The sequence below is a fragment of the Peromyscus maniculatus genome, chromosome 7 (genome assembly GCF_049852395.1).
Source record: "Peromyscus maniculatus bairdii isolate BWxNUB_F1_BW_parent chromosome 7, HU_Pman_BW_mat_3.1, whole genome shotgun sequence".
NCBI lineage: Eukaryota > Metazoa > Chordata > Mammalia > Rodentia > Cricetidae > Peromyscus > Peromyscus maniculatus.
In genome coordinates this window covers 45,362,639-45,376,583 of record NC_134858.1, presented here as the reverse complement: position 1 = coordinate 45,376,583, position 13,945 = coordinate 45,362,639, and the positions used below count along the sequence as shown (strand labels likewise).

Genomic DNA, 13,945 nt, shown 5'->3' with positions numbered 1-13,945 from the left:
CTTGATCAGAAGGCAACAGGAAGTGAATTGTGTGACACTGGGAGTAGCTTGAGCATAAGAGAACTCAAACCTGCCCCACAGTGACACACTTCCTCCAACAAGGCCATATCTACTCCAACAAAGTCACACCTCCTAATAGTACCACTCCCTTTGGGGACCATTTTCTTTCAAACCACCACAACTACATAGTGAATTTGGGACCAGATTGTGGTACATAGCAAGGCCTTATCTCAAAACAAAGAACAAAATGGTACCTTGGAGGGTTAGCCAGGGTTCTCTAGAGAAACAGAACTTTATCTATCTATCTATCTATCTATCTATCTATCTATCTATCTATCTATCTATCTATCTATCTATCATCTATCTGCCTATCTACAGGATTTATTAGAATGGTTTACAAACTGTGGTCCCAGCTAGTCCAACAATGGCTATCTACCAATGGAAGGTCCAAGAATCTAACAGTTGTTTAGTCCATGAGGCTAGATGTCTCAGCTGGTCTTCAGTATACACTAGAATCATGAACAAATAGGCTCTAATTCCAGTGAAAGAATGGACTTGCTACCAGAGCAGGACAAAGAGGCAAATAGAGCAAGCTTCCTTCTTCCATGTCCTTTATATAAGCTGCCACCAGAAGGTGTGGCCTGGATCAGAAGATCTGGATTAAAGGTCTATCTTTCCACCTCAAAGATCCTGATTAAAAGTGGGTCTTCCCACTTCAAAGAATTTAATTAAGAAAAAAAATTCCTCAAGGGTGTGCCTAGCCATTGGATTTTAGTTAATTCCAGATGTAGTCAAGTTGACAACCAAGAAAAGCCATCATACTTGAGTTGAGAGATAGTCAATGAAAAAAAGGAAGACAAAAAGAGTTACTTGTTGCTTTATCTTTTTTACAGTTGGCACGTTAAAACCTATTAGTTACAGTGCAGCAGCACTGAACATGTTATGTTTCTGATAAGACACAAAAGAGCATCAGCAGGCTGGAGGTTAGCACTCTACAAACAGGGGGTGGGGGAGAGGACCCAGTGGGCAGAGTGCTTGCTGTGTAAGCGTGAGGACCTGACTCTGAAGCTTCAGAACCTGCAGAGAGCTGGCATTGCAGTAGTGCAAGCCTGTAATCCCAGCACTCCTACAGGGAGATGGGAGGCTGCAACAGGAGATCCCTGGAAGCTCAACTAATCTTGTGGGCAGAGCACAGTAAGAGAGACCCTGTCTCAAAATAAGGTAGAGGGAGGACCGACATTCAAGGTTGTTATTTGATCTCTGTACACTTGTTGTGTGTGATGTACATGCACACACACACACACACACACACACACACACACACACACACACATACACACACAGATAACAAAGATTTTAAAACCTGTATAAGTAAATAGAGGAACAAAGTGGGCAGAGGAAGGGAGAATCCTTTTCTTCTTCTCTCTACCTATTTGACTTTTTAAAGGCTTCAGTGTGAGCCGTGACCCCAGTCCACAGGAGAAGGCATTTTGGGCTCACTTGAATCCTTTGGCTCCTATTCCATCTTGGCTCTGGGATTAAGTAGTTAGTAAGGTAAAATAGGACACTATCAAATTGTGTTAATCTGATGCAAAAGGGACCCCTCTTCCCTTCAGATTTTAAAGTAAATCCAGTCTCTGAGTTTATAGGGTGGGGTCTTGTCCCTGCAGGAGACCATTCCAAGCAGAGGTAACCTGCTCTAGGATGGCTATGTGTTTTATTGTCAGCTTAACTTTTACATCCGGGTGTAAGAACTTCCATGCAGCCTAAGCTGGAGGCATGACTATGCAGACCACATCCCCAGGCAGCAAACCTCTGTCTTAATGCCTCTCTTTGAAGGGTTGTACCATACTGGTGGTCCCATCAGAATGCTATTTCATCAGTGATATACTCATGATTTTGTTAGGTTAGCTGTGGTCTTCTTTAAACCTGAGCTGGTTGTATGGAATTTCTTTTTTCATAATGAATTGAACTATGGGCAAACTTAGCAATTGCCTAGGTCTATTGGTCAATCTCCTCCCTGAGACAGGAGAAGACATCGAGGTCTCTCTTTTCTGTTAGCTCCTGGCAGAAGAGAGCAGGGAGGGGGTCCAGAGCAACAGGAATGTCTCCACAAATGATTAGGAGGCTTTGTGCTTAGCCATGTTATTAGCACATTTGCCCCCTCCCCTACGAAGCACTCTGTAATGTTATGCTTTAGTGTCAGGTGTATGTACATAGCATTTCTACTATAGTAGTGACCCAGAGTTCCCTCATGAGACTGCCAGAATACTGAATGGCCACGGGGGTTTTGAATTTAAGATTGAGATCCCTTGTGTTAAAACAACAACAACAACAACAAAAAAAAAAAAAACCCAAAACAAAAAGTGAAAATGAAAATAAACTAAAAACAAAACCAAAAATGCCCTCCAAATCCAGTAAGATAAAAAATACCAAAACAAAAGAACAACAACAAAAAACAAAACAACAACAAAGATTGGAGTCTGTTTCATGTCGTTCAACTGCTTGTAGGCATGGGACCTGCCCTGGAGTGTGGTTGATATATACAATGACACTCCACTGGAGAAAACGGATTTTTCCTTTCCCAGCAGATATCAATTGCAATAGCTTCTTGGTTAGGGGTGGGACTGTGTCCACTTCCCCTTCTCAACACTGGGAGAGAAAGAACACAAAATTGAGTGGGCACGGAAGTGGGGAGGATCTCACAGCAGCTGAGAGAGTGGGAAAGAACATGATCAAAATATATTGCATGAAAAAATATAATAAAATAAAATTAATTGAAAACAACAACAACAGCAAAAAACCCCACTACCATTCACACTGATAGTTATATATCGAGCTTGTGGCAAAGCACGAAAGTGCAATTTCAAGTAGAAAACCAGTAACAGACTGGATGGGAGGGAAGATGGTATGAATTTGTAATCGTCAAGTATATTTTATTATACCAACCATGCTGAACAACGAAAAAAAAAAAAAAAAAGAAACAAAAAATAAAGCAAACCTAACCAAATAAGTTTATGACCACTGAAAGATTTATAAATTTATGTAGTTTATAAATTCTTGTAGTTTAAAAGTTAAATTGTCTTTTTCTCTTGTTAGAAGAAAAATTTCAAGACTTTTAGCAGTTCATAGATCTAGGTGTTTTTTTCCTCAGGATGTGCTTGAGGCTGTGGAAACTTAGAAGGGAGAGGTTTTATTCTAGAAAAATCTGGCCTTGTCAAATTTCCCCATCCATCCTGAGACCATATCAGCAGACACTGGAAGGTATTTATCTATTGCATGGCAAGTGTCTGCGTAAATTCTAATTGTTTCTCTGTTTCGCAGGATGTACCTTTCCTGTGTCCTTCGTTAAGGAAAGGCAGTGGCTTGTTCCTTCCTCCTGGCTAATTAGAGGGACAGAGCAGACAAGTCTGTTAAGACTTTTTAGATCATGGACTTTATACTCATTTTTATTCCCCAGAACACAAGTGACTAGAACAGCTAATGTCTATTTTTGGGATGCCACAAGTCATAAAGTCCTTAATAATCTGTGTAGGATGATAGAATCTCGTGTAGCGCTGAGTCTCCCAGCCGTTTTTGGTCAGTCTGCAGCCTTGCATTGCCACCCATTCCTTCTGTTTCCGTGTAAGAGGGGCTTACACTGAATTTTGGGAGGAGTTATTGGGACTGTTTCTGAAGCCTTGGAGCACTACTGTGGCTGATACCGTTTTACCCCCAATATCTCAGTTAGAGAGTCCAGCTGGGACCTCTGTCACACGCACAGCGATTCCGAAGTCCTGGGGCTGACAATAATCTTTGGCTTTGAAGTATAGACATCAATATTTATTATTACAAAGATTCATTTTGTAAGCCTCGGCAGTGAGGAGAAAATTAGCATTCTCGTCTGCCATGTCAAGAGTTACCCAAGGAACCTCTGTGGTGGTCTGGAGCTGCTTGAGTGAGCTTTTCTAGGAAAACTTCAGGCTTCGAGGGCAGCTGGCCTTGGAGTGGATGACCTGCTTTTGGAGGGCAGGACATCCTCCCTTACAATGGTTTCCCTCCTCCCACTTTCAGAGGGATCAAGGCTTTCTCTCTCTCTTTCTCTCCCTCCTCCGCCCTCTGCCAAGGACAGTTATTTTCTAGATCTCTTGTTTTCCCACAGCTGTGGCAAACATCAGTCCCTTTAGACTCCTCCCTGCTTCTGTGTCCTCTCTTTGTTGAGTCTAGTTCTTACCTGCCTAGGGACATGTGCTCCTCCCCAGGGCCAAGCCTGGTGACTGGCATTCTTCTCTTGCCTGTAGTCATTTGCTGCGGGCCGTTTGGACTGTCTTGATTTTAATCTCTATGTTGCAAATGCCAAAAGGCAAAATGAAAAGTCAACTGCCTGGGAGTATGTGGGGATCTCACCGCTTGCTTTTGTTCCTTTTTCTCGGGGCCCGAGTGAACTGACTGATGAAATATATTAAGTATCGGTAAAACCCAACTTGGCAGCTTTTTAAAATAACACTTATTTATAGCAATTTAGTTATACACACAATTATACTTTAAATTTTAGCTTTCATATATCTCTTTTGGCAACTTTTTTGGACCTTCTGCAGTATGCTTGAGATTTCTGGTTTTGTTCTTAATTCCTTCTGTTTCCTTTTGGAACAATCCTTTGCTTTTGAGCAAAACTAGTTTACCACCTCAAATTCTTTTATCTAAATGCATTTTTTTACATAAAAATATATTTCATACCTATAACTTTGTATATATTTGTTTTTAATCCTATGGTTCCCTTCTGCCATTCTTAACTTTAGTTTCATTACAGAACTGAGAAAACATTTTAATAATATTTAACTTTATACTCTGATGAAAGCACAGGAAACTGACAGACAGAAGGCATGAGCACCGTACCTTAAATGTCTAAGGGTTGGTGAAACAAGACAGCGGTTTGGAGAACAGATTCTGATGAATTATTTGTTAGGGATCTGAGTCCACTTGAAGCAGGCCTTAGAAACTGCCTTTAGGAAAGGGTATTGACCCTTTACTTGGGTCCACAATGCAACCAATAGGGGAATGAAAACGTGGTATCCAGGAAGAGACCAGAACTGGGAAAGCAAGGAGGAAGCTTTCAAGAGAAGAGAGAGGCTAGAGAAGGTCATACACAGAGCAGCTGCTCCCACAGTGTTTTGAATTCTAGAAGGTGCTGCCTGATTATGGTCACTGGCCTGGGTACCACCCCAGAGCTGGACACACCTTGACAAATTCTTAGAAGCTATCAATCATGTATTCAAGAGAGTCGCTTATAATGTTAGCGATCAGTCCTTGCCACATTCCATGTGGCTTGGGGTCCTGGAAACCTGGCTAGGGGTGGTGTGGGAATGAAGGAAGGACAGACATGTAGACACCACACAACGAAGCTGGGATCAGGTGGGTCTCTCCAACTGCCTCCACCACCACTGTTCTTACTGCTATTGCTAACACGGCATCCTGAAACCTCGGCATGTTTGTTAGGCACCGCACGGGAGAGGGGTTAGCTAGTCTTGGTGGGAGATCTATGTAGGCCAGTTCTCAGGCTGCAAACATCCAGGAGGAGGAAGCTGTGGTTGCTAGTCTTGGTACACACTAATCATTCATAAACACTCAGACTCAGACTCCCTAGGAAATCTTTGCCATCCATCTTGAGCTTGGCCCATATGGGTGATGGCTTTAACAATTAGTTTTAGAGTCCCCTGCAGGCCAGGCTAAGTCCCTGTCAACACACACATTCTACCAGGACTTCACTCACTCTGGGTTTTCTCCACCCTACTACAGTTTTTTTTGGGGTAGCTCTCCAGGGAGTCCTAGTTTCGGAAAACAAAAGCCAAGGGAACAAGATAAGATGCAAACCCAAAGTGCAGAGCAGAGCAGAGTGGTGGAGGGAGTCAAAGGACCTCACAACCATGCGACCATGCGTTAGAGTTAGTGCTTGTGCTGGTCACTGGTAAAGATGCTGGGAACGGGAGCGGGAGCCCCAGCCTACTGCCTCCTACAGACTGGGTTCTTTTCAGAAACCTCTCATCAAAGTCAGAATTCTTGACTTCACGGCAGAAAAGAGTTTTGGAATGAGTCAGTATGAAGCAGGACTTACTAGGAAGAGGAAACATCACAACCCCAGTGTGGGCATGGGCTCCCCAAGAGGGAGGCCTCCCACATTCACACTGAAAATTAGTTTATCAGAATATATAAACTTTACAACTCTTTACTTGGGCTTCAGGTTTGAATTGGATCCACTGTCAAAGGACTTCAGAATATTTAAACTGTAAAATTATGCCTCTGCCTCTGGTGTTTTTAAACATAAAAAGTAAACAAAATAAAACTGCCATGATCGCCTTGGTGCCCTTTACCTTGGTCAGGTCTAAAGGATGGCAGTGTCTTTCAGTCTCCCAAAACTTCAGTGGTCAACAACCAGGACAGATCCCTTTTGCTTTCCCAGATCTGCTCTGAGGCTTCCTGTGCCAGGTGTCTCAGAGCAGACCCTTGTGGGGACAGAGGGTTTCTCTCAGTTCTCCCAGACCTGCTAAGAACCCTCGCACACGTTTTACCCACCTAGTCCTTCTCCAGTCTGTTATCACGGCTTCACTAATAGATTAATGCTTCCAACATTACTTGCTGGTCCAAGGAAACTTCTGAACAAAAGTTTCAGAGTGGCTAAGGAATGTTCTGGAACGGTAGAAGTTGCAAAGATAGTGAATAATCTCTAAGACAGGGATTTCCTTTATAGACTCAGAATCTGCTTCCAGCAAGGGGGAAAACATGCCTGGGATAAAGTGCCATTGGCCACTGGCCCCTCCTAACAGGAACTGAATAGCAAAAGCTCAGGGACCTTCAAGCAAACGATCCTATCTGGGTCATTAATTTTGTAGTCAAAGGCAGTGGGTTTGCATGTTGGTGAGTATAAAGATATGAAGAAAGAGAGTAAATAAAGATTTGTTTGCCACAGATAAGGAGAGCACCAGGCTATTTGCAAAGCAACACCCTCTCTCAAAAAAATAAGCATGAGGATTTAATGTGGGAGCCATATATATATTTCTATGGGAAAGAACAGGCAAGGCTGGGCACATTTCTGAGCAAGCTCAGTGTAAAGTCGTAGATCATGTGTTCATAAAGGAAAGAGAGTGGATATGAACATGTGTTGGTTATGCTTAGTTCAAAGCTTCCTCACAGGTCAGAGGGCTAGGGAGATGATATGATTGGTAAAGTGCTTACCATGCACGCATGAGGACCTGAGTTTGGTTCTTTAAAACTCATTAAAAAAAAAAAAAAACCAGGAGGGTGTAGCAACATGCACTGTCATCCCAGAGCTGGAGAAGCCAGGAGGATGCCTGGAGCTTTCTGGTTAGCCAGTGTAGCTGAATCCGTGTGTTTCAGGGAGGAAGAGACTGGTTCAAAGACTAAGGGGAAGAGCCACTGAGGAAGACCCTTGACATTACCTTCTGCCCTTCACTTGTGTCTACATATGTATGCATACGTGAACATGTACAGAATATTTATACCCATGCACACATGCGCGCGCGCACACACACACACACACACACACACACACACACATGCACACGCACACGCACACAAATCACAGTGACTCGATGACTCTAGCTGGTGCACTGTAAGTGTTTCTAATATGGTTTAGTTGGGGGAAAGAAAAGGAAGATTAGCTTTGAAGGCACAGGCATTCATTATCTTTTAATGGGGCCATAGCTTCAAAAAGGGCCAGCTCATTGAGCAATTAACGAATTGATAGCAAATTTGATTAACCGTGGGAAGTGAAGATTTGGGGCTAATCAAGCACTATATATGAGGTTTGTACAAGTTCATGGATGGTGATATCATTTATTGAGGTAAAGTAGGAGGAGAGATATTGGAGGACAAAAGATAAATTTAAATGTGAATGTTTACCTTTAGGGTCTTTCAAAGTCACCTGAGTAAAGATGTTCCTTTGATACACAATTGAATACACAAGTCTGCTGTTGAGAAATGCATGCTTTTTAAAAAATTGATTTATTAAGCATTAGACTCTAGTGACAGCTGAATTTGTGGAAATCTGAGACATTGTCATGGGTGAGCTGTAGAGTGAGAACAAAGTGTAGTTAATAATGAAGTCAAAAGTGAGCACTAAGTCAAATAATGGGTGATGGCGGTGGGATAGGTGAGAACTCTCAAGACACTTAACTTGTCGGGGGTGGAGTGAACAGAAGAATAGGACAGCAGTTAAAGGAGACTTAGGTGTTCACATATTGGAGGTACTTGAGGACCAGTGGGTTGGAGCAGTTGGTGTAGGGGTGCTTGCTGTCAAACCTGACACTGTGAGCTCTGTCCCAAGGACTCATATGGAGGGAGGAGGGAACTGAGTCTCAAAAGTTGACCTCTGACCTCCAAGTATGTGCTATGGCACATGCCCACCTCCCAAATAAACAAATGTAATAGAGATACTTGAATAGATTCAAAATCTTAAGGAAATGATACAATCGAAGGAAGTATAAAATAGAAAGGAAAATGTACAGTTGTATTTAAGTTAGGGTAGAGAATAGAAATCGATTTACAATAGGAGTATTGCTATAGGTCTGAAAGAGGTCAGACACAAAGACATGTAGGCACTGAAGGATCTACAGCCACAGATACTAACCGTTTACCTGGAGAATATCAGAACCTTTGGTGCTGAAGATTGGGAGCCAAGTCCTTAAAAAATGGTTAACTAATAGAAACCAGGTTGAGAAGATAACAGAGATGTGGAGGGTTACATAGTGATCGGTCATATTAAGTCAGATGTATTGTAGGGGGGCATGAAACAATTTAGGATCTTTGAAACAAAGGTACAAATCATCATACAAGAACCAGCAACATTGCTATGTATGAACCACAAACTATCCAGTAAAGAAATCAAGGCAACAATCTCATGTGTACAAGCATCCAAAACAGTAACATATTTAAGGATATATTAAACTACAGAGATAAAAGACCAGTACACTGAAAACTGTAAAACATGAATGAAAAAAACTGAAGAAGGTACCGTGAAGAGAAAAATAGAGTGTGTTCATAGATTAGAATGAATGTTAAAGTTTCTATATGACCCAAAACCATGTAGAGAGTCAATGCAATATCTATCAGAATTCCAAAGATATTCTAATAGACATATAAAAATCTATAAAATTAGAAAGTATCATTAAAATCCCTGAACCATCTAAAATAACAAAGGTGGAAATATTTAAGCATCTGTTCTCAACATCTACCACAAAATATAGTCATCAAAATAGAATAGGGAGACAGAAACAAATCCATGCATTTATTGCCAATTGTTCTTTTATAAAAATGCCAAGAACATACAGTGGAAGAAGTACAGTCTAACAAATTGTGTTGGGAAAGCTGGAAATCTATGCATAAGAATGTCAATGGCCCCCTTTCAACATTGTGCACAAAATTCATGCAAAATGAAGCAAAGACTGAAAGGTAAGATTTGAAGTTATAGAACACTAGAAGCAAACGGGTAATTTCTTGACATTGTTATTAGCAAGAATTTTTGTATAGAACTCCAAAGGGATATGAAATAAGAGCAAAGTTAAGACAAACAGGATTGCATCTGAAACCTATGCAGCCAAGGAAACAATCCACCAAGTACAGCAGGAGTGTACACAGTGGGAAAAATATTTGCAAGGTGTACATTGGACAAAAGGGTTCATAACTACATGTGTAAGGAACTCAAACCTCCATGGCAGGAAAATAAACCATGCTATTAAGAAAATGCATAGAGAGCTGGAATAGATATCTTTCAAAGGAAGAAATATGAATGACCAACATGCATATAAACCTTCAACACAACTAATCGTCAGAGAGACATCAAATAAAACTGTGATAAGACACAGCCTTGTATCTGTTAGACTGGCCATTATATACAAAAGACTGAAAATAGTTATAGTGAGAATGAGGCACAAAAAGGAACCTTGTGCACTGTTTGTGAGAATATGTGCTAGCTCATGCATTATGGAAAACATTATGAAGATTCCTTAAACACTTAAAATAGGGGCTGGAAAGATGATGTAATGGTTAAGGGCATTTGCTGTTCTTGCAGAGGACCTGAGCTAGGTTCCCACCACTCACACTAGATAGTTCATAATCAGACTCTAAGGGATCCAACACTCTTCAGGCATCTAAGAGCACCTGTACTCATGCCCACACACACATAATTAAAAATAAAATAAATCTTTCAAAATTAAAAAATAGAATTATTATGTGATTCATTATTGACACCTTCAGGTAATTTCATAACAGACAAGGTCAACTTAAGCATCCATCAGCCCAAATATGCACTAAGGAATGAATGGACAAATTCATACTCTGTCTCTCTGTCTCTGTCTCTGTCTCTGTCTCTGTCTCTGTCTCTGTCTCTGTCTCTCTCTCTCTCTCTCTCTCTCTCTCTCTCTCTCTCTCTCTCTCACACACACACACACACACACACACACACACACACACACACACACACACACGGTTAAAAATGGAAGACCTGCTAAGTGAAACAAGCCAGATCCAGAAAGACAAACGCTGCCTTATCTCACTTGTAGTCCCAATTTTGAAAACTGAACTTAGATGCAGAAAGTAGAATAGCTGTGAGCAGGGGCTACAACCTGGACGCTGATGGAGATGAGGGGATGTTGGTCATAGGGTACAAAGTATCTACACAAATACCTTCCAGGGAGTCAGTTGTCTAGCAGGTGACTAGCTAACAATAACCTATCATGCAACTGAAATTGTTAAAGATTTTAAATGTTCTCACACACAAAAAAAAGATAAATGTGAGATGATGGGTATGTTAGTTAGCTTGATTTAATTATCTCTCAACATACACATATATCAAAACATCACATTATACATTATCAACATACACATACCCTTTGCCAATTAAAAATAATAAATTCGCTGGGCAGTGGTGGCGCATGCCTTTAATCCCAGCACTCGGGAGGCAGAGGCAGGCGGGTCTCTGTGAGTTTGAGGCCTGCCTGGTCTGCAAAGTGAGTTTCAGGAAAGGCACAAAGCTACACAGAGAAACCCTGTCTCAAAAAATCAAATAAATAAATAAATAAATAAATAAATAAATAATTTTTTTAAAAATGTTTTTGCTACCTCAGTAAGCTTTAAGTAATCAGTCCCCATCTTTTTCTCTCTATGAAACCATTCTGAACTGTCTCAGGTAAATTTGTTGCAATCTCTTTTCCCATGGTGTCTTTGCATATTTGCTAAATTGTCTCCTATAAGGTATGTCTATTGTTGTTGTTGTTAGGCTCGTTTTGGGGAGGCGCCACTCATCTCCCAAATAAATCACACATGGAGGCTTATTTTTAATTATGAATGCCTGGCCTCTCTTGGCTTAGTTTCTAGCCAGCTTTCCTTAACTTAACTTATCCGGTCCGTCTTTTGCCTCTGGACTTTTCCTTTTCTCTAACTTCTGTAAATCTCTTACTTCGTGGCTTGATGTGTGTGTAGTTAGGTGGCTGGCTTCTGGAGTCGTCTTCCTCCTCTGGCTGCTAGATCTTAGATCTTTCCCAATTTTCTCCTTCTATATATACTCTCTGCCTGCCAGCCCCACCTGTCCTTTCTCCTGCCTTGCTATTGACTGTTTAGTTCTTTATTAGACCATCAGGTGTTTTACACAGGCATAGTAACACAGCTTCACAGAGTTAAACAAATGCAACATAAACAAAAGTAACACACCTTAAAATAATATTCTACTACATAAGTCCACATGTTTGTTAATTTCTGTACATTTGGTTTCCTGAGAAAATTGTTGTAAACATTTTTGTATCTTTCTTTTGTAATGTATTAGCAACAATCAATGCCATTATTATTAAGATAAATTAAAATAGCACATCATCTTCATCAGAATGACCAGTAGAGTGAACCTATTTTGGTAAACATACTGTAAAAATTGCTTTTTGCCTTTTAAAATTCGGTGTGCTTGTGCATGCCACAGATTGCATATGGAGGTTAGAGGTCAGCTTGTGGGGGACAGTTCTTTCCTTCCACGATGGATTCTGGGGTTCGAACTCAGTCCTCAGGCTTGACAGCAAGTGCCTTTATCTGCTGAGCCATCTTGCTGGCCCCAAGACATACCTTTTAATACACACAACGAAATGTGAATGGCCAAAAGAATAAAATATTTAAAAATAGAATTTAATATTTAGAAAATGAAAGTATGAAGGAACACTCAAATGCTAGAAACCAATTGTTCAAGGCTTCAAATATGAACATTAAATTTGTCTTAAAATGTCAAGCAATTTTTAGAAAAGAATAATAGTTTTCTGTGAAACTGAGAGAGACTGCCATTGGCAAGATAGTGGGCAAAGGTGCTCGCTGCACCAACTGGACGACCTGAGTTCAATCCCTGAACTAGACTTAAAAGAAGAATGAGGGAACTGACTCCACGAAGCTGTCTTCTGACCTCCACATGCACTGTTCCTCAACTACTCCTCACACACACACAATTATACTAAATTTAAAATGTCAAAGCTCCCCCAAAAAAAACCAACCCTGAAGGGACTACAAATTAAAATGGCTATCATATGACAATCTGATAGCAACTGAAATAAAAAAATTAAAACTTAAATGAAAAAAATTAGATGTGGAAAATAGACAATTTAAAAGAGAAAATATATCAGTAAATAGTGTTCAAATAAAAATAAATTTGAAACACAGATATTAGAATAAGTATATTTTTTTTACAGTACCAAAATCCCAACTTCATCTGTTAAATCTTCAAGTAGTTTTGCTGACAATACTCCACAATTAGCCAAAAATATTTAAACCAATAGATTTGGAGAGAGAGATTTAGTCTTCTGAGATATGTGAGGATAACTCCCTTCTCTGGCTGAGCATGCAGTCATTCAAAGTCATTAAACAAAGATGGAGTCTGCATGGTTCTTTCAATTGGGCAGCTAACTGATTCTATGACATATATGATGCCATACAGTTACTGTTCCATAATTACTTTGTACCAGAAAACTCTTTGAAAACCGATGAAATAGCATGCTGAGGCTGCTAAAAAGCAAAACTCAAATGACCCAGTGGACAAACACAGTAGCTTGCTGACCCTGGCCCTCTGTGCCATTTCAACCTGCTATCACGGGAACGTGTTGGGTAAACGCACACCTCTGTAGGCAAGCGAGACTCCCAAGACCTGAAAGGATCTGAAATTGGGGGTTACAGTTCCTTTCCATTATTTCATCATTCAGATGCTTACAGTGGCATTTATTGACTGGTAAGTAAATACTTCATTCAATTAAATCTTTCTCTTGGCATTCTAGAGAAAGGTCATTAGCTATAACTCTTCTAATTTGTCTGCTGTAATGACCAATGAGACAGGTGTAGCATGAAGGTTAGTCTTATATGTTGCTGGTGACAATTTAAAATTTTACTTTTGGACATATTTGGCAGCCAGGCATGGTGGCTCATGCCTTTAATCCCAGCACCTAGGAGGTAGAGTTTGAGGCCAGCCCGGTCTACAGAGTGAGTTCCAGGATAGCCAAGGCTACACAGAGAAACCCTGTCTCAGAAAAAGAAAGAACATATTTGGCAGTCAAAAATGTCACCTTCTTTGACTGGTTGGTACTTACTTCAGTAATGTGTGATTGTGTAATTTCATTCCCAGGAACCTACCATAAAAAGGTAATTCTATACATGAAAAACTGGGAAATATCTAAGCATTATATACAATGATAAAAAGTAAATATATTATGGCTATCTAATATCATAGGGCCCATGGTCCATGGTGTTTTCTTGATGGGATAGAACAAACTCAATAAAAATAAAGATGACAGAAATTATTTAGCAAGCTTTAAAGTTAGTTATAGTATATAATACAGTTGCAAAAAAAGTGTTAAGACTATATATTTGGTGCAATTGCAACTTAGTAAAAAATACAAATGAGAGATAAGAGAGAGACCATAAAACATACAGTACT

At 40.3% G+C, this 13,945-nt stretch overlaps 2 protein-coding genes across 14 annotated transcripts in view; one reads left to right on the top strand and one right to left on the bottom strand.

The window, feature by feature from the left end:
* LOC107401539 (NXPE family member 4) overlaps positions 1-13,945 on the bottom strand; it is a 232,061-nt gene that overhangs the window by 57,415 nt on the left and 160,701 nt on the right. The gene's annotated exons all lie outside the window — the stretch shown is intronic.
* LOC102914125 (NXPE family member 2) overlaps positions 1-13,945 on the top strand; it is a 60,426-nt gene that overhangs the window by 37,717 nt on the left and 8,764 nt on the right. The window lies entirely within an intron of this gene.